This window comes from Nicotiana tomentosiformis, chromosome 11 (genome assembly GCF_000390325.3).
Source record: "Nicotiana tomentosiformis chromosome 11, ASM39032v3, whole genome shotgun sequence".
NCBI classification, from domain to species: domain Eukaryota; kingdom Viridiplantae; phylum Streptophyta; class Magnoliopsida; order Solanales; family Solanaceae; genus Nicotiana; species Nicotiana tomentosiformis.
In genome coordinates, this window is record NC_090822.1 from 84,897,157 (window position 1) to 84,923,767 (window position 26,611).

General features: G+C 41.0%; 1 long non-coding RNA gene across 1 annotated transcript; it reads right to left on the minus strand.

The window, feature by feature from the left end:
- Positions 1-8,521: 8,521 nt before the first annotated feature.
- Positions 8,522-25,523, minus strand: LOC138900950 (uncharacterized). Its single transcript, XR_011412337.1, has 2 exons — positions 24,745-25,523; positions 8,522-8,775 (listed from the first exon to the last, which is right to left on the minus strand). It is a non-coding gene; the product is annotated as an uncharacterized lncRNA (long non-coding RNA).
- Between the last annotated feature and the right edge of the window lie 1,088 nt (positions 25,524-26,611).

Consider the following 26,611-nt stretch of genomic DNA (forward strand, 5'->3'; position numbering starts at 1 on the left):
GAACAAGTCGCATTGTTCGAAAAATTCTTGGAAAGGAAGTTCCACTTGGGTACAGGACTACACCCCGAGCTCAGGTCTGGATTTATCGAATATCTTAAATTTAATGTCGATTGTTTTACGTGGTCGCATGCGGATATGATAGCTATCTCGCCAGAAGTGACCTTGCACAAGCTAAGCCTGGATCCCAATATCCCTCCGGTAAGACAAAAAATGTCCTATTGCCGAGGTCGGAAATAAATTTGTCAAAGAAGAGGTAAAGCGCTTGCTTGATATTGGTTCAATTCGAGAGGTAAAGTATCTTGACTGGATAGCTAACGTAGTAGTAATTCCAAAGAAGAATAATAAATTTCGCATATGTGTAGACTATAATGACTTAAATAAGACTCGCCCAAAAGACTCATTCCCATTGCCAAACATTGATCAAATGATTGATGCAACGGATGGGCACGAGTTAATGAGTTTTCTCGATGCTTACTCCGGGTATAACCAAATCAAGATGAACTGTCACGACCCGAAACTCTCACCTTCGGGACCGTGATGGCACCTGACATTTACTTGCTAGGCAAGACAATGTTAGAGTAATCTTAACTATTTTTTTGTTAAACAAATTAAATTAAACAAAAGGCAATTACTGAAATAAAGTGCGGAAGACCATAACTAGAGAATCATCAAAATACATCCCCGAATCTGGTGTCACAAGTGCACGAGCTACAAGAATAAAACAAATAAAGGTCTGAATAAAAATTCAAGCTGTTTGAAAGATAATACACAGCTAATATAAGATAGATGGGGACTTCAGAACTGCGGACGTTGTGTAGTTATACCTCAAGTCTCCTCTGGGTAGCTGAATCCGAGCAAGTCTATGGTACGCCGCTGGGACCAACTCCAAAATCTGCACAAGAAGTGCAGAGTGTAGTATGAGTACAACCGACCCCATGTATTCCGTAAGTGTTGAGCCTAACCTCGACGAAGTAGTGACAAGGCTATGACAAGACATATACGTAAACAACCTATACAAGCGTATACAAATAAGAAACAACAATAATGCAATAATTAACAATTATAAATTTAGGAGGGAACATGCGAAGGGGGATGATATAATAATTTTAGCAGGAGAAGTGTCGCGTAGCAGCCAATTAATTCAACGACAATAAAATGAGCAGCTGATAATATCAAAATGGCACGACACCACCCTTCGTGCTTTTACTCTCATTCTTCCCATAAATTGATAAATAACTAATAATAATTGGCATGGCATCACCCTTTGTGCTTTAACTCTCTTCTGGCGCGACATCACCCTTCGTGCTTTAACTCTCTTTGAAAATGGCACGGCATCACCCTTCGTACTTTTACACTCTTCCTTACCATGAAAATAATAATATAAATTCGGAAGAGTATTTAAATGCGGGGATATATACTTATCAATCAATTCAATACCAGAATACCGACTTCACCTTCCAAAATATTCAACAATAATTAAACTAATAATAATCTCATGAAAAATGATCAAATAAACAATAATAACTTAAGTAGGAATATCTTAATTAAATATGCAATTATTCACAATAAATAAATTCCACCTGCATGCTTTGACTCAACCACAACGCATAAGTACTCTTCACCTCATATATATGTTGTACCCGCACATTAAATCACGTAGCAAATAGACAAATAAGGCCTACTCCCTCAAGTCAAGGTTAACCACGACACTTACCTCGATTTGCAACCAACTCAAGATTCCAATAAACCTTTGCCTCGCGAATTGGTGTCAGAATGCTTCAAATCTAGTCACAAACAATTCACTATACTCAACACGAATCGTATGAATTAATTCTATATGAATTTACTAATTTTTCGGATTACAATCTGAAATTCATTTTAAAAATTGATAGTGGGACTCATGTCTCGAATCCCAAAAAAACTCACAAAATCCGCACACCCATTCCGATACGAGTTCAACGATATAAAAAGTATCGAATTCGGACATCGGATTAGATTTCAAATCCTAAAATTTTGTTTTTGGAAAGTTTTACAAAAATCCGAAATAAATGATGAATATAAGCATGGATTTATGAAATATAATCACTTTTGGGTATATAACACTTACCCAAGTCGAAGTCGTGAAAAACTTCTTTGGAATCACCGAAATCCGAGACTCAAAACTCAAAAATGAGGAAAAATAGCTAACACCCGATTTTTATGTGTTCTGTCCATCATTTTTGCATCTGCGGACAATTTTCCACATCTGCGGACTCGCATGTGCGAGACAAAGCTCGCGTTTACGGAATAGGGCATCCAAGTTGAGGACCGCATCTGCGGACCTTGACGTCGTAGAAGCGACTGCGCAGATGCGCGAAGGGAATCGCAGAAGCGCGAAAGATCGCATCTGCGATCATGGCATCGCAAAAGCAGGCATCACACCTATGCCGCGGGATTCGCAGAAGTAAAGCTTCTCCCCTGGCCTCAAAGCCGCAGAAGCGACACTGCCTCCGAAGAAGCGATCACGCACCTGCGGCCAAAATTGCGCTGGAGCAAAACACCAGAACCAGACCTGCAAGTGTTTACCAAAATGGTCCGAAACTCACTCGAGCCACTCGGGACCTCGTTCAAATATTCCAACAAGTACCTAACATAATATGGACTTACTTGGGATCTCAAATCAAGTGAAAATTATAATTCACACCCCGATTCGAACTTTTGAGTTCCAAACTTTTCAATTTACAAAACTCATGCCAAAACGTATTAAACGAATCCGGAATGACTTCAAATTTGGCGCACGAGTCATAAATGACATAACAGAACTATTCCAATTTTCAGAATTAGGTTCCGACCCCGATATCAATAAAGTCAACTCTGCGGGCAAACTTTAGTAATCTTTAGCCTTTAGATTTCTAGTTTCCGTTAAATGGCGATAATTTGAGCTAGGGACTTCCGAATCCAATTTCGGGCATACGCCCAAGTCCCAAATCACGATATGGACCTACCGGAACTGTTAAAATACTGATCCGAGTTCGTTTGCTCAAAATATTGACCAAAGTCAACTCAGTTGAGTTTTAAAGTTCTATTTCACATTTTAATCCATTTTCACACAAAATTTTTCTAGAAAATTATACGGACTATGCACGCAAGTCGAGGAAAGATAAATAGTACTTTTCGAGGTCTTAGAACACAGAAATGAATGTTTAAATTAAAGATCACATTTTGGGACATCACATTCTCCACCTCTGAAATAAATATTCGTCCTCGAACGGAATTAAAAAAGTACGTGAGCTAGTGAAAAGATGTGGATATTTACTCTGCATGGCCGGCTCGGACTCCCAGGTAGTTGCCTCAATAGGCTGACCTCTCCATTGCACCCGAACTAAAGGATAACTCTTAGATCTCAACTGTCGGACCTGCCGGGCTAGAATAGCTACCGACTCCTCCTCATAAGTCAAATCTTTGTCCAATTGGACTGAGCTGAAATCTAATACATGGGATGGATCACCATGGTATTTCTTGAGCATGGATACATAAAATACCGGATGAACTACTAATAAACTAGGTGGTAGTGCAAGTCTGTAGGCTACTTCACCCACCCTTTCAAGAATTTCAAAGGGTCCGATATACGTTGGGCTCAACTTGCCCTTCTTTCCAAATCTCATTACACCTTTCATAGGTGAAACCTGGAGCAATACTCTTTCTTCTTCCATGAATGCAACGTCATGAACTTTACGATCGGCATAACTATTTTGCCTATACTGAGCTGTGCGAAGTCGATCCTGAATAACCTTGACCTTATCCAAGGCATCCTGTACCAAATCAGTACCCAACAACCGAGCCTCTTCTGCTTCAAACCAGCCAACTAGCGAACGACATCGCCTCCCGTATAATGCTTTATACGGAACCATCTGAATGCTCGACTGGTAGCTATTATTATAGGCAAACTCCGCAAGTGGCAAGATCTGATCCCAAGAACCTCCAAAGTCTATAACACAAGCGTGAAACATAACTTCCAATATGTGAATAGTGCGCTCTGACTGTCTGTCTATCTGTGGATGAAATGTTATACTCAACTCAACCCGCATGCCTAACTCACCCTGTACAACCCTCCAAAAGTGCGAGGTGAACTGCGTACCTCGATCAGAAATGATAGACATGGGCACGCCGTGAAGACGGACAATCTCGCGGATGTAAATCTTAGCTAACTGCTTTGAGGAATATATAACTGCTACTGGAATGAAATATGCTGACTTGGTCAATTTGTCCACAATGTTCCACACTGCATCGAACTTCCTCTTAATCCGTGGGAGCCCAACAACAAAATCCATAGTGATACGCTCCCACTTGCACTCAGGAATTTCTAACTTCTGAAGCAAACCACCAGGTCTATGATGCTCGTACTTGACTTGCTGACAATTTAAACACTGAGCTACATATGCAACTATATCCTTCTTCATTTTTCTCCACTAATAATGTTGCCGCAAATCTTGATACATTTTGGCGATACCTGGATGAATGGAATACCGGGAACTGTGGGCCTCTTCAAGAATTAATTCACGAAGCCCATCCACATTAGGCACACAAATACGACCCTGCATCCGCAGAACTCCATCTTCCGCCACAACAACCTGCTTGGCACCACCGTGTCATACCGTGTCCTTGAGGACAAGCAAATGAGGATTGTCATACGGTCATTCTCTGATATGCTCATATAAAGAAGACCAAGCAACTGTGCAAGCTAGAACCCGACCGGGCTCTGAAATATCTAACCTCATGAACTGATTGACCAAAGTCTAAACATCTGCAGCTAACGACCTCTCACCAACCGGAATATATGCAAGGCTTCCCATACTCACCGCCTTTCTATTCAAAGCATTGACCACCACATTGGCCTTTCCGGGGTGATACAAAATGGTGATATCGTAGTCTTTCAACATTTCCAACCATCTTATATGCCTCAAATTGAGATCTTTTTTTTTGTACAGATACTGTAGGCTACGTTGATTAGTAAATACCTCACACGAGATACCGTAAAGATAATGCCTCCAAATCTTCAACACATGAACAATGGCTGCTAATTCTTGCATCAATACTGCACCAAGTCCAACGTGAGATGCATCACAATACACCGTATAAGATCCTGAACCTGTGGGTAATACCAATACTGACGCCATAGTCAAAGCGGTCTTGAGCTTCTGAAAGCTCAACTCACACTCGTCTGACCATCTGAATGGGGCACCCTTCTGGGTAAATTTGGTTAATGGAGATGCTATAGATGAAAATCTCTCCACAAACCGGCGATAATAACCCGTCTGACCCAGGAAACTCCGGATCTCTGTAACTGAAGTAGGTCTAGGCCAATTCTGAACTGCCTCAATCTTCTTAGGATCCACTTTTATGCCTTCTACCGATACAACTTGCCCCAAAAAGACAACTAAGTCTAACCAAAATTTGCATTTTGAAAATTTGGCATATAACTGATTATTCTTCAGAGTCTGAAGCACAATCCGAAGATGTTGCTCATGCTCCTCTCGACTGATGGAGTAAATCAAGATATCATCAAGAATACAACCACAAAAAATCCAAATAGGGCTTGAATACCCGGTTCGTTAAATCCATAAATGCAGCTGGGGTAATTATTATCCCAAATGACATCACAAGGAAATCATAATGCCCATACCGAGTCCGAAAAACTGTCTTAGGGACATCAGATGCCCTAATCTTCAACTGATGGTAACCAGACCTCAAATAAATCTTTGAAAATACCTTGGCACCCTGAAGCTAATCAAATAAGTCATCAATTCTTGGCAACAGATACTTGTTCTTGATAGTAGCCTTGTTCAACTGCCGATAATCTATACACATCCGCATTGAACCATCTTTCTTCTTTAAAAATAACACTGGTGCACCCCAGGGCGAGATTCTAGGTCTAATAAATCCCTGATGAAGCAAGTATTGTAACTGTTCCTTCAATTCCTTTAGTTCTAGTGGGGCCATATGGTATGGTGGAATAGAAATGGGTTGGGTGCCCGTAGCCAAATCAATACAAAAGTCGATATCTCTGTCGGGTGGTATCCCAGGCAAATCTGCAGGAAATACATCTAGAAATTCACGGACAACTGGGACTGAATCCATAGAAGGAACATCCGCAGTAAAATCGCGAATATGAGCCAAATAAGCTAGACAACCATTCTCGACCCTACATCGAGCCCTCACATAAGAGATAACCATGCTAGTAGAATGGCCAGGAATCCCTTTCCACTCTAACTGAGGCAACCCTGGCATGTCTAAGGTCACCGTTTTGGCGTTATAATCCAATATAGCATGATAAGGTGACAACCAATCCATACCCAAGATGACATCAAAATCTACCATATCAAGAAGTAAAAGATCCACGCTAGTCTCATGACTCCCAATAGTAACCATACACGAACGATAGACATGATCTACCACGATAGAATCTCCCACCGGCGTGGACACACACACACAGGAGCACTCAGAGAATCCCGAGGCACAACTAGATATGAAGCAATATAGGAGGACACATAGGAATAAGTAGATCTTGTATCAAAAAGAACTGAAGCATCTCTATGACAAATTGGAACAATACCTGTGATCACGACATCGGATGACTCGGCCTCAGGCCTAGCTGGAAAAGCATAAAATTGGGGCTGGGCCCCACCACTCTGAACTGCGTCTCTGGGATGGCCTCTAACTAGCTGGCCTCCACATCTTACGGCCTGACCTCCACCTCTAGCTACCTGACCCCTACCTCTAGCTTGCTGAGCAGGTGGTGAAGCAACCGGTGACGGAACCATGGCACGAGAACCCTGCTGCTGTGAGCTGCCCGGTGCCCGAGGGCAAAATCTAGCAATGTGCCTTGGATCACCACACGTATAGCATGACCTCAGTTGATGTGAATGATAACCCTGTCGACCTGAGTGACCACTCTAAAAAATCAGGATCGGAGGTGCACTAATATGAGCTGGTGGTGCACTGTAAGCTAGCTGGACGGAATGAGGCGTATGAGGGCCGCGACCACCTGAAGCACTGTGCATGCCTGGAGCACTGAATGAAATGGCCTGGGAGGATGACCCCTACCAAAATTACCCCTGCCTCTAGACGAGGCCCCACTGAACCCACCGAACTGACGAGACCTCTTATCAGAGCCCTGTCCTCTCTCCTATGCAAGAACCATCTCGATCCTCCTAGCAACATTAGCAGCCGCATGAAAGGAAATCTCACTTCCGGTCTCCTTGACCATCTGAAGCCCGATAGGGTGAGTGAGTCTAACAATAAACCTCCTTACTCTCTCTCCCTCAATAGGATGTAAAAGGAGAGCATGGTGGGCTAGATCTACAAAACGGGCGTCGTACTGAGTAACAGTCATACTGCCCTGCTGAAGACGCTCAAATTGCCTGCCTTAATCCTCTCTCAATGTGATAGGGAAGGGCTTTTCTAGAAATAGCCGTGAGAACTACTCCCAAGTCAATGTAGGCGACCCAGCTAGTCTGGTCTATATATAATATCTCCACCACCTCTTGGCAGAACCCATCATCTGAAATACAGTAAAATTGACCCCATTGGTTTCAACTATACCCATATTCCGCGACACCTCATGGCAGCGGTCAAGATAATCCTGTGGGTCCTCAGAAGGTGTACCACTGAAGTGAACTAAAAAGAGCTTAGTAAACTTTTCCAACCTCAATAAACCCTCAGAAGATATGGCGTGCCTATCATCGGCCTGTGCCGCAACAACTGGCAGAACTACCCTAACTGGTGGGGCAGCTAGAGCCTGATACTAGGGAGCCATCTGCTCTAGCACGGGAGTAGTGGGAGTCTGTTCTCCTCCCCCAGCATGTGAGATGGCTGGTGCCACTGGAAATGTACCATTCTGGGCCATGCCCTCCATAAGACTCACCAGACAGACTAAAGCGTCCTGAAGTACTAGAGTAGCTATGAATCCTTCCGGGACCTGAACTGGTCCAACGGGTACAGTCTGAATTGGAACCTCCTCCTGAAGATCCACCTGAGGCTCCACTACGGGTACTGCTGCTCGAGCTCTAGATTGAGCTCTGCCTCTGCCTCTACCTTGGCCTCTGGCATGACCTCGGCCTCTACCCCTGGTCATAGTTGCCACCGGGGATTCAGGTCCCTGTCCGTCGGTAGATGTATTATGTGTTCTCACCATCTGCGAAAGAATAAGAAAACAATGGTTCAATCATTAGTGATAGAATTAGAATCGCACGACAGAATAAGAAATAAGTGATATTGTTCCTAAACTTCATAGCCTTTGAAAGATAAGTACAGACGTCTCTGTACCAATCTTTCAGACTCTACTAAGCTTGCTCGTAACTTGTGAGACCTAAGTAACCTAGTGTTCTGATAACAAATTGTCACGACCCAAAATTCTCACCTTCAAGACCGTGATGGCATCTAACATTTCACTTTCTAGGCAAGCCAACGTTAGAATAACCTTAACCATTTTTTTTAAATTTTTTTTAAACAAATGAAATTAAACAGAAAGCAATTACTAAAATAAAGTGCGGAAGACCATAACTACCGAATCATAAAAATACTCCTTGAATATGGTGTCACAAGTGCACGAGCTACTAGAATAATACAAATAAAGGTCTGAATAAAAATTCAAGTTGTTTGAAAGATAAAACACAGCTAATATAAGATAGATGGGGACTTCAGAACTGCGGACGCTGTGCAGTTATACCTCAAGTCTCTTCTAGGTAGCTGAATCCGAGCAAGTCTATGGTATGCCGTTGGGACCAACTCCAAAATCTGCACAAGAAGTGTAGTGTAGTATGAGTAAAATCGACCCCATGTACTCCGTACGTGTCGAACCTAACCTCGATGAAATAGTGCCGAGGCTATAATAAGACACGTACGTAAACAACCTGTACAAGCGTATACAAATACAAAGCAACAATAACACAATAATTAATAATTATAAATTTGGGAGGGAACATGCGAATGGGGATGATATAATAATTTCAGCAGGAGAAGATTCACGTAGCAGCCAATTAATTCATCGACAATAAAATGAGCAGCTGATAATATGAAAATGGTACCATACCACCCTTCGTGCTTTTACTCTCATTCTTCCCATAAATTGATAAATAAATAATAACAATTGGCACGGCATCACCCTTTCGTGCTTTAACTCTTTTCTGGCACGATATCACCCTTCGTGCTTTAACTCTCTTCTGGCACGGCATCACCCTTCATGCTTTAACTCTCTTTGAAAATGGCACGGCATCACCCTTCATGCTTTTACATTCTTTCTCACCATGGCAAGGATAATATAAATAATATAAATGGAACGACATCACCCTTCGTGCTTTTACGCTCTTCCTTACCATGAAAATAATAATATAAATTCGGAATAGTATTTAAATGCGGGGATATATACTTATCAATCAATTCAATACCAGAATACCGACTTCACCTTCCAAAATATTCAACAATAATTAAACTAACAATAATCTCATGAAAAATGATCAAATAAACAATATTAACTTAAACATGACTATCTTAATTAAATATGCAATTATTCACAATAAACAAATTCCACCCGCATGCTTTGATTCAACCACAACTCATAAGTACTCGTCACCTCACATATACGTTGTACCCGCACATTAAATCATGTAGCCAATAGGCAAATAAGTCCTACTCCCTCAAGTCAAGGTTAACCACGACACTTACCTCGATTTGCAACCAACTCAAGATTCCAATTAACCTTTGCCTCACGAATTGGTGTCCTAATGCTTCAAATCTAGTTACAAACAATTCAATATACTCAACACGAATCGTATGAATTAATTCCATATGAATTCACTAATTTTCTTGATTGAAAACCGGAATTCATTTTAAAAATCGACAGTGGACCCATGTCTTGAATCCTAAGAAACTCATGAAATCCGAACACTCGTTCCGATATGCGTTCAACCATACAAAAATTATCAAATTCCGACATTGGATTGGCTTTCAAATCCTAAATTTTTGTTTTTGGAATGTTTTACAAAAATTCCAATTTCATCCATCTAAATCCGAAATAAATGATGAATATAAGCATGGACTTATGAAATATAATCACTTTGGGTATAGAATACTTACCCAAGTCGAAGTCGTGAAAACTCCCTTTGGAATCGCCCAAATCCGAGACTCAAAACTCAAAAATGAGTAAAAGTAGCTAACACCCAATTTTTATGTGTTTTGTCCAGCATTTTCACATCTGCGGACAATTTTCCACATATGCGGACTCACATTTGCGAGACAAAGATCGCATTTACGGAACAGGGCATCCAAGCTGAGGACTGCATCTGCGGATCTTCTCGTCGCAGAAGCGACTGCGCAGATGCGCGAATGGAACCACAGAAGCGCAAAAGATCGCATCTGCGATCATGGCACCGCAGAAACGGGCATCGCACCTGTGCCCCAAGCTTTTTGCAGAAGAGAAGCTTCTCCCCTGACCTCAAAGTTGCAGAAGCGACACTGTCTCTGCAGAAGTGATCACGCACCTGCGGCCAAAATTGCGTAGGTGCAAAACACCAGAACCAAACCTGCAAGTTTTTACCAAAATGGTCAGAAATACGTCCGATACTCACCCTAGCCACTCGGGACCTCATTCAAATATTCCAACAAGTCCGTAACATAATACAGACTTACTCAGGGTCTCAAATCACGTCAAATAATGTCAAAATTACAATTCACACCCCGATTCGAACTTTTGAGTTCCAAACTTTTCAATTTACAAAACACATGCCGAAACGTATTAAACGAATCCGGAATGACTTCAAATTTGGCGCACAAGTCATAAATGACATAACAGAACTATTTCAATTTCCAGAATCGGGTTCTGACCCCGATATCAATAAAGTCAACTTCGCGGTCAAACTTTGGAAATATTTAGCCTTTAGATTTCTAGTTTCCGTTAGATGGCGATAGGTTGAGCTAGGGACTTCCGAATCAAATTCCGGGTATACGCCCAAGTTCCAAATCACGATACGGACCTACCAGAACTATTAAAATACTGATCCGAGTCCGTTTTCTCAAAATATTGACCAAAGTCAACTCAGTTGAGTTTTAAAGCTCTATTTCACATTTTAATCTATTTTTCACATAAAAACTTTCCGAAAAATTATACTGACTGCGCACGCAAGTTGAGGAATGATAAATAGTGCTTTTTGAGGTCTTAGAACACAAAAGTAAATGTTTAAGTTAAAAATGATAATCTGGGTCATCACATGAACCCGGAGGATCAGAAAAATACTTCATTCATAATGAATTTCGGCACATATTATTATAATGTGATCCCTTTCGGGCTAAAGAACGCCGAAGCCACTTATTAGCGGCTCGTAAACAAAATGTTAGAGAAACAAATAGGGAAAACTATGGAGGTTTACATAGATAATATGCTGGTTAAGTCTTTGAACACTTGTGATCATCTTAAACACCTGCAATAGACCTTTGACATCTTAAGGAAACATAACATGAAGCTTAATCTCGAGAAATATGCATTTGGGGTCAGCTACGGTAAATTCCTGGGATTTCTTGTGTCCCAAAGAGGGATCGAGGTTAACCCTGATAAAATTAAAGCCATCGAAGACATCCCGGACCAGCTATCAAGCGTAAAAGAGGTTCAAAGGCTGACAGGGAGACTTGCCGCTTTAAGCAGATTCATTTTTCGATCTTCAAAAAAATGCCATAATTTCTTTGCACTCCTCAAGAAGAAGAAAAATTTGAATGGACCCCGGAATAACAGCAAGCTTTAAAGGATTTGTAAAGGTATTTGTAAAGTCCTCCATTACTGTCAAAACCGAAAGAAGGCAAACTACTACTAATATACTTAGCGGTCCCGGAGGTAGCGGTAAGAGTTGTTTTAGTCCGCGAGGACGAAGGTACGCAATGTCCTATATATTATGTACGTAAAATTTTAACGGGAGCAGAAACTCACTATCCACATCTGAAAATATTAGCCTTAACCCTTGTATTCGTCGCTCGAAAACTAAGGCCTTATTTCCAATGTCACCCGATAGCTGTGGTGGCCACTTTTCCCTTGCAGAATATTCTTCATAAACCTGAATTCTCAGGTAGGCTGGCCAATTGGACCGTCAAAATGAGTGAATTTGACATAAAATATAAACCAGGACTGCGATTAAGTCACAAGCTTTGGCCGTCTTTGTGGCCGATTTCAGTCCGGGACTTTTATCTTTTGCAACCAAAGTAGCAGTAATGGTGTCAGAATCGACATCAGGAGTTTGGACCTTGTTCACATATGGAGCTTCCAATGTGAAGGGGTCTAGGCTCGGTATAGTGTTAACCACGCCCTCGAGAGAAACCCTAAGGCAGACCATAAGAACTATTCCCCTGACTAACAATGAAGCAGAGTATGAAGCTTTGATTGCACGGCTCGAATTGGCCCGGGTACTGGACTCCGAGGTCATAGAAATCAAATTTGACTTCCAATTGGTAGTAAATCAGGTATACGGGATCTTCGAAGCCAAAGAGGAACGAATGCAATAATACGTAATGAAAGTTTAGGCTCTGCTCGCTCGGTTCCAGGAATGGTCAATTACGCACATCCCGAGGGAAGAAAATGTGGAAGCAGATGCACTAGCCAATCTTGGATCGTACACATAAATGAAGGGATCAGACTCCGGTACGGTCGTACAGCTCATGTATTCGGTATTGGACGCAGATAGCTATTATGAGGTAAACGCGACTAATTTGGTCTGGGACTAGAGAAACAAGATCATTGACTATCTCGAGCATGGAAAATTGCCTGAAGATACAAAGGCATCCCGGGCGCTGCGCACTAAAGCAGCTCGATACAACTTCAAGGAATTGTACAGAAGATCTTTCCAAGGATCGTTGGCCCGATGTTTAGGAGCTTCCGAAGCTAACTATGTTATGTGAGAAGTCCACAGAGGGATCTGTGGAAATCACTTAGGCGCAGATTCCTTAGTGTTAAAATTAATTAGGGCAAGATACTACTGGCCCCAAATGGAATAAAACGCCAAGTCTTATGTACAAAAATGTGATAAATGTCAACGCTACGCACCATTGGTGCATCAACTAGTAGAGCCACTGCACTCAGTTTTATCACCATGGTCGTTCATGAAATGAGGGATGGATATTGTCGGACCGCTGCCACCATCCCCAAAAAAGGTAAGATTTCTTTTTATTTAATTGACTATTTTTCTAAGTGGGTTGAAACATGTCCTTACTATAAGATCAACAAACATGAAGTGGTAGATTCTTGTGGGAGAATATAATTTGTAGATTTAGGATACCAAAAGAGATAGTATGCGACAACGGGTCGCAATTTATAGGCGCAAAGGTCACATAGTTCCTTGAAGACTTGAAAATAAGAAGGATCACATCATCACCCTATCATCCGAGCGCAAACAGTCAAGCAGAATCAACAAACAAGGTGATTATACAAAATCTCAAAATGAGATTGGAAGCAGCTAAAGGTAAATGGCCCAAAGAGTTGCCTGGAGTACTATGGGCGTACCAAACAACGGCCAAATCGAGCACGGGGGGAGAATCCTTTCTCTCTTGTATACGGACAGAAGCCCTGGTCTCGGTTGAAGTAGGAGATCCTACCGTGAGATATTTTCAGGCGAACAAAAAACAAACAATGAAGCAATGTTGGCCAATTTAGAGCTGCTCGATGAATGCAGGGACTTGACGCATATAAGAATAGTAACCCAAAAGCAGAGAATGGAAAGATATTACAATCGAAGAGCCAACCTCCAATATTTCAAAGTAAGAGACTTGGTTTTAAGAAAAGTTAGGAAGGCCCCTACCGGGTTTCAACTATCACCGAAAAAGGGTTATACGAGTTGGAAAATCAAGACGGAGTAAAGTTTTCGAGCAACTCGAATGTGGCACACCTCAAAAGATACTATTGCCGATGAGCCTCGCCTACACTGAAAGTATGTGATGTACTTTTTTTCCTTCATCCAGGTTTTATCCTAATTGGGTTTTTCTGGCAAGGTTTTTAACGAGGCAGCAACGGAAAGTGTCATGACCCAAAACCCTCTATAGGCAATATAAATGGGGTAAACCAGTAACTAACATAATCCTCCAATATTTATTTTGGCAATATAAATCTCTCGAATGTCATATGTCATCTCAACAGATCAAAAATATCCAATGTAGTCTCAAACGGGTAAGGAATACCACATAAATGTCAGGTCTCAATAAAAGAGGAATCTCATGAATATTCGGACTCCTAGCGATATTACGCACAATTATGCCACGGTCGTACGGTCCGATCCAGAGTGGTGTGTAAACTGCCGAGGGTCGAGCGGCACGAACCAGAGATACATATCAATATACTGCAGAGGCGTTCAGCCAGATCCAGAAGAAAGGAAGGAACTTATCGAATTACGAGTCACGTGCTTACAATACAAGTACATGAGCATAAAGTGGATATAACCTTTACCGTTTATTAAATATTTTGGCAACAACTCAAGGTGATAAGGCTCAACCTAATTATATATTCCTAAATCAATTCCAATTATAAATTCAATTAATCAAGCTTAGCAGATTGGGTTTAAATAACTCAAATATTACATGATAGAGTCCTATGTCTACCCGGACATAAACATGCTTTAACTATGTACGGACTCTTGTCACCTCGTGCGTACGCAACACCCACAACTAGTAGCACATAACAGTTTAATACCTACGGGGTAGTTTCCCCCTCACAAAGTTAGACATGAGACTTACCTCGCTCCGAAGTTCGAATAACCAGCTCCAATGCCTCTCTAACTCCTCAATTCAAAGCCAAATGATCCGAAACTAGTCAAACAACATGCAAACCAATAAAAATATACTCCAATACTCATAATTAATCAATTTATAATAAATTCCCAACTTCGCTAGAAAAGTCAACAAGTCAACCCTCGGGCCCACGTGCCCGGGTTCCAAAATTTTAGAAGAATAATACTACCCATAACATCACTAACTAAAATATATAATTTATTCCCAATTCCATGTCCAATTTCCTGGTAAAAATTCAAAAATACCGAATTATGGGTTTTCTCCTAAACTTTCACAATTTCCATATATTTTCATGCTTAAATCCACATATAAACCATGTATTTAACTCACAAGGTATAGAAATCACTTACTTCGATGTTGATGATGAAAATGGCGCTCCAAATATTGCCCCAAAGTCGGCTCCCATGGAAGAAAAGAGGTGAAAATGAGCAAACCCCCGATTTTAAAATAACACTGCCCAGTCCGACCTTCTTCGCGAATGTGGCAAGGCCCTCGCGTTCATGAAGCACTACCAGATTATGCTCCCAAGCTATTTTATGCGAACAAGAGACAGGGACCGCGAACATGAAGCTTTACTAGTTTGCCCATCGCGAATGCGGCTCCCCAATTGCGAACGCGAAGACCAAATTCCCCTGCCAGGCAAGCTTCTCTTACTCGAACGCGACCAGGCGATCGCGAATGTGGAGAAACACTACCCCAACATAACATGAACCTCCTTGAGGCCTCAAATCACACCAAACAACATCAAAACTATGAATTGAAAATCGAAACCTTCTTTCAACTTTCAAACATTCAAACTTCGACGAACGTGTCTGATTCATACTTAAATATTTCGGAACGATGCCAAACCTTACACACAAGTCATAAATCACAATACGAACCTAGTCCAAGGCTCGAGACCCAAACGGACATCGATAACACCAAACTCCACTTCAAATCAAACTTAGAAAATTCCAAAACCTTCAAAATGCCAACTTTTCATAATATGAGAAATCAAGGTGTGTAATATGAAATACGGCCGTTGTGCCACGAATGAAGAATCATATGTATTGTCAAGAAAGCCAATGAGATAATGATGTTGTAAGAGGATGAAAATGCCAATGAGGCTATAAGTGGTGTGAAAGGTTTTGAGGTAAATGCATTTGTATTGTTGTTTCCTTTGTATGCAAATCAAAAAAAATGTTTTTGGGAGTATTGATAGTCACCAAAGAAGGGTATATTGAAATAACCTAACCCCGAAACTACACGTGCTGGTGTAAGAGCGAATTGTGATCATTCCCCTTATTTGGGGTGAGATTGATGTGATATAATTATTCCCCTTATTTGGGATGAGATTGATGTGATAACATTATTCCCCTTAATTGGGATGGGATGATTGATAGAAAAGGATGATGTCGATCCACATGGTATTATGGTGAGATGGCCTAACCGATCTGGTCGTGATTAGACACCATGCCACACACATGGTGGTGATTGTGCTGGAAATTATAATTAAAATTGTGATTATGGTTGATGTCTCTAATGAGATGGCCTAGCCGATCGGGTCGTGATCGGACTCCGTGCTAAAAGTACGGTGGTATTGGTATTGAGAGTGATAGTGGTTGATGTCTCTAATAAGATGGCCTAGCCGTTCAGGTCGTTATCGGACTCCGTGCTAAAAGTACGGTGGTATTGGTATTGAGAGTGATGGTGGTTGATGTCTCTAATGAGATGGCCTAGTTGATCGGGTCGTGATTGGACTCCGTGCTAAAAGTATGGTGGTATTGGTATTGTGAATATTGGTATTGTGAACATTGTTATTGTGAACGGTGATATTGTGAACAGTGGTATACCGGTGCTTAAGATCTCCCAACCAAAAATAATATTATCTTCGCATTTTTGAAATTAATATGTTTTAAATTGCGAATTGGATATCATTGATTGTTGATTGTTGTTTACATGGTTTTCCTTTTTATGTTGGCATTCTATTTTGAAAGAGGACAATTAGCTTTACATACTAGTACAATTCCATATGTACTAACGTTCCTTTTGTCGGGGGCGCTGCATCTTCAATGGATGCAGGTGGTTCATCAGCGGGCAGCTTTGGTCCTCGTTAGCAGTCACTCTCTATTCAGCAGGTTTTGGTGAGCCCTACTCTATTCCGGGCCTGATGTCATTTGAGTTGTATGTTGTCCTTTAAGGTATAGCCGCGGCCTTGTTGCCGGCACTTTCATACTACTCTTCTGTTGTACTTAGAGGCTCTGTAGACAGGTTGTGGGTTGTGTTTGATATGGGAAATTGAACTAGAAATATTGGTATTTGGCAGACATGTTTTTTGTTATATCTATAAACTTGTAATAATTTGAAAATTATGAATGAAGCTGCTAATGGAAATAAATGGGAGTTGTTAATGAAATCTTTTTAGTGCTTGATTAATGGAGTGAATCCCTTATTTATTCATGGATGAGTTTGGGAAGAAGGAAATCTAACAGGCTTGCTCGGCCGGGTTCACTCGGTTGACCGCCGGTCGCACTCCCCGAGTTTGGGGCGTGACAGTCAACTCCCCGGTCAAACTTCCAAACGTAAATTTCTTATTTTCTCCATTTCAAGCCAAGTTTGACTACAGACCTCTGAATAAATATCCGGACACACTCCTAAGTCCAAATTCACCATACGGAGCTATTGGAACCATCAAAATTCCATTCCGGTGGCGTTTAGACATAATTCATCATTCCGTCAATTATTTCAACTTAAGCTTTAAATATTGGTACTAAGTGTTCCAATTCATTCTGAAACCTCCCCGACAAGTCACATAATTATAATTAAACACAGAATAAGTTGTAAATGGGAAAACAGGGCTGTAATACTCAAAACAACCAGTCGGGTCATTATAGACATCCCACGCTGCCTAGACATATTCAATGCAATCCGTACAGAACCATCACAACTCGAATACAACTAAAGATGGAAAGAGAGACACATGTGAGAGCTACCCAACAAATCTGACAGGCACAACTCCCTATCAGTACCATACTACGAATCCATTCCACAAGGGAGAAACAAAACATACAAACTAATCACAAAGGATCTTCATCCTAACATAACTCCACCGCGATAGTTATCCCAATCCAAACATACCGACCCACACAAAAACACGAGGATCCTATCCTCAACTTTGAATCATAAGTAGAATACACATCACACTAGCTGAAACCTTTCACACTAAATTCATTGGAACAAACTCACAACATGTAACTGGCTCCCCATTCTTGTAGGGCACCTAAATCACAAGTCATAGCCAAACCATCCAGAAATCACATCAAAACCTACCATACTAAGTAACAGAAAGTTCATCCTACTCTCTTAGATCTCAATAGTGGAGAATATAAAATTACAGACACGGGATACCACTATAGAATGTCTCAACAGGCGCCAACACATAAACAAAGTACAAGAATCACGAAACACATCCATACATGAAGCAAGGTAGGATGAATCTTACCAATAGATGGAACCAGACCGAATAATACTAATGCGTCTCTATAACCAACCGAAATAATACATGTAACGACATCATCTAGTACACCACCCTCAGTCCAACCAGAAAAAACATAACAATGGGCCTAGCCTCCCCCTCTAGGACGAACTTTACCCTCCTGACCTCCAAATCTAGCTGGCGAAGCAGGTATAGTAGTAACTAGAGTGGAGCCCATAGCCTGAATACTCTGTTGTGGTACACCATCCTGAAGTATGGGACAATCCCTCATCATGTGCCTAGTATCCCCACACTTAAAGCAACCTCTCTGCTGACATGGCTATGGAAGCTGTCCTAAACGAGTACTCCAAGACCCATGTATATCTACAGCACCACGTCAAACCTGAAGTGCAGATTGAACTGGCTGACCCACAAAACCCTTTACCATGATTCGCCGTGCCTCCAAAATAGGGATCAGTAGATCTTCCCGGTCCACAAGACCTCTTAGACTCCATGTCCTCCCTCTCTTGGCCCCGCATACCCTCAAACCTTCAAGCGATCTCCAGCACCTGCTGAAATATAGTATCCGTCTCCAACTCCCGAGTCATGCTAAATCTAATACTATCACTGAGTCCTTAATTGAATCTGCAAAATCGATCTCTCACTGTAGCAACCGAAGCAGGCACATGTTGGGACAACTCGCTGAATATGAGGGAATACTCTGACACTGACATAGTCCCCTAACGCAACTGCTCAGACACTGTGTGCCATGCATCCCGAAGGGTACGGGGAACAAACTCTCTAAAAAATATCTCTAAATATTAAGCCCAAGTGTGTGGGGCTGCATCAGCTGGACTACCCTACTCGTAAGCCTTCCACCTCCTATATGCTACTCCTAATAACTAAAATGTAATAAAGGCGACTTTGCCTGCGACCTAAGCCGCTCCTACAGTTTCTTCTATCGCACCTGCGCGTTCGTAGGTGCGCACGCCCACCCGCATCTGCGGTTCCTGGGCTGCTCTTCCTGGGCCGCTTATGTGGCTTCTTGCTCGCACCTGTAGTTAGTCCTCCGTAGGTGCGATTACACCAGAATCCTGGTGCTTCAACTGCTGCCCCTATGTCCAAACTTGGTCAGCTCCTAGTTCGATTAACACCCGGGGCCCCGCCCAAACGTACCAAAAAGTTTAAAATCATAAAACAAATTCGTTTGAACTATCGAAATGCACAAAACAATAATAAAACTAAGAATCGCATCCCGAACCAATTGAATAAAAAATATGAACTTCAAGTTCTTCAATTCGCTCCCAATGAGCAGAAACGTACCTAAACTACTCGGAATGACGTCAAATTTAGCGTGCAAGTCCTAAATCATCATACGGACCGCCCGATACTCAACTCGAACATATGTCCAAGTCTGAAATTATCATACGAAACTATTGTAACCTTCAAATTTTGATTCCGAGGTCGTTTACTCAAAAGTCAAACCTTAGTCAACTTTTCCAACTTAAAGCTTCCGAATTGAGAATTCTCCTTCCGAATCAACTCCGAACTTTCCGAAATTTAATTCTGACTACGCGTACAAGTCATAAAACATGAAGTGAAGCTACTCAAGGCCTCAAACTGTCGAGCAGCATGCTAGAGCTCAAAACGACCGATGGGGTCGTACAGAAGGCATACTATGAAGGAAGCTTCGTCAGCAGAAATAAGACCTTAAACGACAAGGCACGCAAATGACGGATCACTACGGTGCGGTTAGATAATCTTTGGCTCGGTAGCAAAAGTTCCTAACGAAAAGTAAAATTTGCTATCAAACAAGGGTTACCCGACTGTTCACGAGTGTAAGCTTTGGATTGATAACAAAGTTCTTAAGGGGAAGTGAAGCTTGTGACCGAACTAAAGATTATCTAACCATCCACTAGTGGAATCTCTAAAGGATCAAAACTTCCGATGTTCAAATTCATATTCTTCACATTTGAACACTGAGGGGGGGGAGGGGGGGATGATATGAAGATACGACAACAATGTTACCACAAAGACCGGAATATGAAACCCGAAAACAAAGTTGTATCATCGAAACCGGGGAATGCGCAACCATCCCCGTAGAAATAAGCTGTACAAGTTAGCCACAAGTAATGGCAATTTATTTTTAGCACAACGAATGCTTATGTACTTTCGAAACTGAAAGGAATAAAGTAAAGTCCTTTTATTTCTATCTTGTTTCTTGTGTGAACGATGAATTAATTTTATCATTTGAAAGTTAAACAAGTACTTCTAATGCTAGTGCCGTAATGAACAGGACACGTCCTCTTCAAGAGCACCGTAAATATAAGAGGACCCTCTTTTATGAAACCCTCAGGTCAAAGTGTTGATTTCAAAAGTCCAAATAATACTCGGGAAAAATATGCTTGAAGCCTCGCATATCTTGGTGCGGAAAACTTGCGAGAATACTTAAACAAAAGGAAAAAAGGGAAAACTTGCGTAATACTTAAACAGAAAATACGCAAAGAAAAAAGCTTGCACGATACTTGAACGAAAAGATGCTTTTATTTACAATGAATGTACCAAACAACACAAGTACAAAAGTATGGGAAAGAAAAAAAAGTAAACAACTAAGCTACTGCATCTCCGTAACCCAGAGGAAGAGAAACATCTGCACCCCACGAGAAGTGGGTAGATCTGATGCTGTCTCAATATCTTGGCCTTTACCATTTTGGCCTTCAACACCATCACCTTTCGCTTCTTCTTCAGTTCCCGAGAACTCGTAAACGGAATCAGAAGAGTCGGTAGCCTCGGGCCGGGCCGGAAGACCCCTTTTAGCAGTTGACTCTAACTCACGGACCTTTGCGATTTCGTCATCAAAATCAATGACATCTGCTTTGGCCTCTTCTATGGTTTTTATCCTCATGTTGTACATATCGTATATTTTTTCATCAAGGGAAGCCACTCGGCACTGGAGTTCTTCTTTAAGTCACATAACCTCAGCAGAAAGGTTATTCTGTGCGAATCTAATGGACCGAAGGTTGACATCAAGGTCACGGACAATGGTTCTAAAAATTCTATTGTGCTCAATAGTCCTCTTATACTTCTCCTCCAACTGGGCATATTTCGCATCGACAACAGTAACTTCTTCAGTCTTGTAGTTTAAGGTTGCCTCAAATCATTCAATCTTTCAGCGGAGGCAGCCTCGCGATCAGACGCAACAAGAATGACATTGTGGATTTCAACCCATTTGGTCCTAGTTTCTTCAAATTGTGCCCTTAATGGGGCAATCTCCGGGCTAAGGGTTTCCACTTCTTGATCTCTTTTCTACAACCAAGCCTCCAACTCAACGGCCTCAGTAGCTTATGCTTCCAGTTCTGAGAGGCGAGCAATAGTCTAGTCTCGCTCGGCCAAAATTTGATCCCGCTCGGAGGTAAGTTCCTCCTTATCATGAATCAATCTTTGAAGGCCCTCGGAAGCAAGGAAGTTGGCCTGCAAAACAAAAATGCAAATTAAAAACCCTGCCATAACAAAGATAGAAGAAACAACTAAGGAAACAAAGACTATACCGCCGCTGCGTTGTGCATGGCATTGTTCAACAAACACTCTCCCGAGAGAGCTTGTATTTTATCCCTATCTTTTTCTGAAGCCAAAGGCTTCGGATAGTTAGTAAGTTCCACCGGTCGGGAGAGCAGATGGTATCCGGTAGAGACTGAAAGGGTGACGCTCCTCTTCCTTTGGGAATCTTTGGAGGGGACATTATACTTTTGCCCCAAATTTCCATGGACTGGGGACTGGGGACTGGGGAAGAAGGGCATTCTCCTCTCGTGCAACTGCGACCAGTGGAGATGATGCAGCAGTTATTGGTGGCGAGGGCAGAGTTGGTGAAGAAGGATATAAAGCTGATGGCATTGTATGTTGAGGAACAGCTGCGGCAATCGCAATGCTAGTTGTTAGTTGCTCATCAACTGCGGACGAGAGAGACCGGTACCCAGCCTCATGGTACCGCGAACAACGACTGGGAGTTGAAGGCGAGAATTGGAATTTTCCACAACATTATACTCCCCCAGAGTGCCGAGGTGTTGTCCTCGGTTGGCGTAACTAGCTCAACAGATTGAGCATTCTGTTGAGATGATGAAGGTCGTCATCTTCTATGTAGAGAAGCTCCCTCATCATTAGCTCCTACATCATCGCCGATCACCATGGTTTCTGTGACCGGCTTGGGCGCGACGCTCATCACCACAACATTTGGGGATGGCTCGGACACCGAATTCTTTGCTTTTTATTCTTTCCCCCGACCGTGGAGTAGCGTCATCTTTTTTGTTGCTTGTTCTCCGGCCGGGGACTCCGAGTAGAAGCACTTGTACCAGAAGTAAGCCTGGAGACACCTACTCGGGTAAAAGCCTCCTATAGCAGCCTCACTACGTTAGTAGGATTAGCCAAAACGTCCTCCTCGGGGATAACAACTGAGCCCTGGGGTAGACCTGAATTCAACAAGAGAAAAAGGTTAATCATCTTTCTTATACGAAGGGAAAAAACAAGATGAATTTGATCTACTATGATTTTTGGCCTTCCACCCATATTTAAGGTCTAGTTCTTTCCCCGTGCAGGTCTCGGGCGTATTGAATCCAAAATATTCTGGACCCACTAGTCCAAGCCTTCGACCCTCGATGGAGTCCACCGAGTTATTAAAATAAGTAAAAGGGATCAGTAACAACATGGGGTGATCTTTAACTAGAACAAAATGTAAAATGATGAACTTACGAGTATGGTTCCACAATTTCGGAAAGGATGAAGCCGTGGCGGGAATGATGTCCTTGGTGGCAACTGCAACGAATCACTATATATACCCACAGTCGTTGTCATCATCCATACTGGTTATCAAATCATGGTGACCACGTTTGCTGAAGTTTATCATCCCCCCACGAAAAATCTTGGGGGAATAAAGGTTCATTAATCAAGCTAGGGTCAGCTCCTCACCCGTCTCCTAGCATAGATGCCAAAGACAAGCAACTGTCCTTCACACAAAAGGACTCACATGTGCCAAGCATACTTAGTAATGAATGCAGAACTCCACGATAACAGAATCAAGCTCCCCGCTCAAAGAGAATGGTCCCAAAGTGAAAGGATACGTATAAAAATACGTGAAACCCTTCTTGGGTAAGGTTATCCACTCCGTCAAGTCAGGAGAAATGATGTTCAAATTATGGCAATTGAGTCTTCCTTCACAACAGGAATGGTGGAAGGACGGATAGAAGAAGGATACACACCAATAGCCCACATACGAGGGTTTGCGGAACAATACTTCTCTTCGAAGTCTTTAATTGTGACAAGACTTCTTGGGATAATGGTGCTCACCGTAGGAGGTGAAGTATCATCTTTGCCTTTAATCTTTGAGGAACTAGGGTTTCTGGAAGAAGAAACCATGTTTATAAGAACAGAGAAAAGGTTTTTGCTGAAGAAGAAGATTAGAGAAAGTTGAAGACAAGTTCGAGTGGTATAAAGAGAGTTTGAGTAAGTTTGGAAAATTATGAAGTGTAAGTGGAGAAGTTTGATGCGTATAAGTAAAGTAATAGATGGGTAAAATTGTGGCCATAATTACCTCGATAACCATCAAAAGTGGTGTTGAATCGTGGGATGATGAGTGTACGAGGCATTAAATGCGGAGAGACGTGCGTCTAATCAACCGTCAGAAACTTTTCAGAGGGGATCAGAGAATTTCTCGCCAAGAAAGGTATCTCTACCAACTTATCGGTGACACAAAGTTATGCCATCGAAAAGCAGTGGGGCTATCTGTATAGGGTAAAATCTGTTCATATTTAATGATCGCATGAGAAAGCAACACGTAGAGCCGAAGACAGAAGATAGTCGGGTCCGAAGGCAATGATCTCGTTTATTACTGGAGAGAATGATATTCATAAAGGCAAAGTAAATGTCTGCCACCCGATAACATTCAATGAAAAATATTTTATAGCATTAAGTGCACGATCTGTTACAGAGAATATGGCATTCACTGCCCACCATTACACATTCTTCAATGGCCTTCATAATTGTTATTTAAGAGGGGCTTGATCCTAGGACCTTGTTCCCTAGGTGCAACTATAAATAGTGAGCTCTACCATCATTGTAAGGACACAAATTTTCTGACAAGCATACAATATATTCTATCAAAAGCTCAAAAATATTTTACTTTTTTGTCTATTTACTTTGTTCTTACTGCCTCTATAGCTCTGCTCCCGGGACCAAGATGTCTGTTATTTTATCTCAATTTCAAGGCTAAGTCTCATATTTTTGTCTAATTTATTTATCATTTTAGAATCAAATCGATTCACTTGTCTATAAATCACGTATAAATTCCACTGTACCGTTTTAGGTAAACAAAAATCTAGATACTTTACAAAACAGAGGCAACGCGTATATTAAGGGCAGAAGAAATACTACCGCGTTGGTTGGATGGTATATTTTTTGAGAAGAAATTTTTTAATTTGCTAAAGTTAATGCACTATCCAGATTGGTACCTGAGTTGATTAAAGATATCAATGGATGTGTAGGCGTTATGAAGATCATCTTTGGCAAGGAGTACCAAATCATATGCAAAAAGTAGATGGGATAGTGGAGGGCCAGCACGAGCAATTTTAATAGGAATCCAATCTCCGTAGATGACTGCCCTCTCAATTAGTTAAGATAGTATTTCCATACAAATAATGAAACTATATAGGGATAAAGGATCTCATTGTTTGATGCCACGAGATGGTTGGAAGAAATGTGTAGGTTTACAATTAATTTATATAGATATGGAGGAAGTAGTTATACACGACATGATAAGGTCAATTAAAGTGGTAGAAAAATTTAGATTTTGAAGAGAGTATCTAATGAACGACCACTCTAAATGGTCAAAGACCTTTTCAAGATCAAGTTTTATCATCATTTTACCAAGCTTACCCTTAGTTTTTCTAAAGGAATGTAATACTTCCTGGACTATGATAACATTGTCCACAAACATGGGGACCGGGAATAAAACTACATTGGGTTGGGTTGATAATTTTGGAGAGGAAAGGCCTAATACGTGTTACACAATTTTGGTAATTGTTTTATAAATGTATTGCACAACCCAACGAGGGTTTATTGAGAGATATGTTCTAGGCTTTGGACCATAGGGATTAACGTGAAAAGTGGTATTAATATCGGGGGAATAGTTGATGTCGCAAAAGCTTCCATTCAAGTAGAAATGACAGCACTTTTCGTAGCGTCCCAATATTTCTGGAAAAATAAAAGGTGCAACCCATTTGGTCCAAGTGCTTTTGGTGGTTTAAAATACTTTATGGCTGAAAAGGTTTCAGCAATAGATAAAGGGGTAGTTAGCAAATGATGGTCATTAATAGAGAGACCAGTGATGGACGAAGTATGAGTTGCAATTGATATTTGGTGGGTCTCGTATTTTTAACTATCCAATTATGGGTATAATTTCCATTAAAAGTGAACCAATATGATTTTTTTTTATTAGTAATGCTTTCTTTAAATTGATTTGAAGAACGATTATTATTTCCATTTGTATCAGTTGATCACAACAAGTTTGGGGAAGGAAAAATAAAACTCGGTTATCATAACTCACTAGTACAGTTGTTATGAACATTCAAGAGGCAAAACAAAAATATTTTTTAAAAAAACGTTAACTTCAATCCGTTGATGGCTGACACGTTAAATGGTAAAGAAAGGAGAGAATGATAAATGCTAATTGTTTTTTTGCTTTTTAGAGATTTAAAAGGCAAAAAAACAGAGATTTAGAAGGCAAAAAAAAATGAGAATTTTTACCTCTTATTCCCTTTTCTTTCCCTTCTATGAATTGAAAGCAAGCACAAATTGATGTATACACAAATCTCCTAGTTTATTAGATGCATCATTTTCTTATCATCGTAAAGAAAACAGGAATTTGGGATTTAGGATTTAGGAATTTTCGTTAGGATTGGTGGCATATAATAAAACTTTGTCAACGGTAGAGGTAATTTTGTCCCGGTAGTATAAAATAAAAGTAAACCAAGGTAATATTCAATAGTGAAAGGGTAAAGTTGTACCTTCTTCCTTTTTAATATTCGATATGGCACTTAATATCTTGGAACTTGACGAAATTTTCAAGGTCACTACACTAACATGTTTACGTGTAAAACGATACAGTTGAATTTGAAACGTGGTTTATAGACACGTGAATAAATTTGATCCAAAAATATTAAGTAACAAAAAACAGAAATTAATTAATTAAGAATACTTGAAGAAAAATACAAGCCTAGCTGTGAAGTGAGCTTCTCCGGAAGTAAGATTAAGAATAAAGTATTGAGCAAAAAGATGTTAATGGAAAGCAAGAGTAAGTTTATCCTTTTTTCATACAAG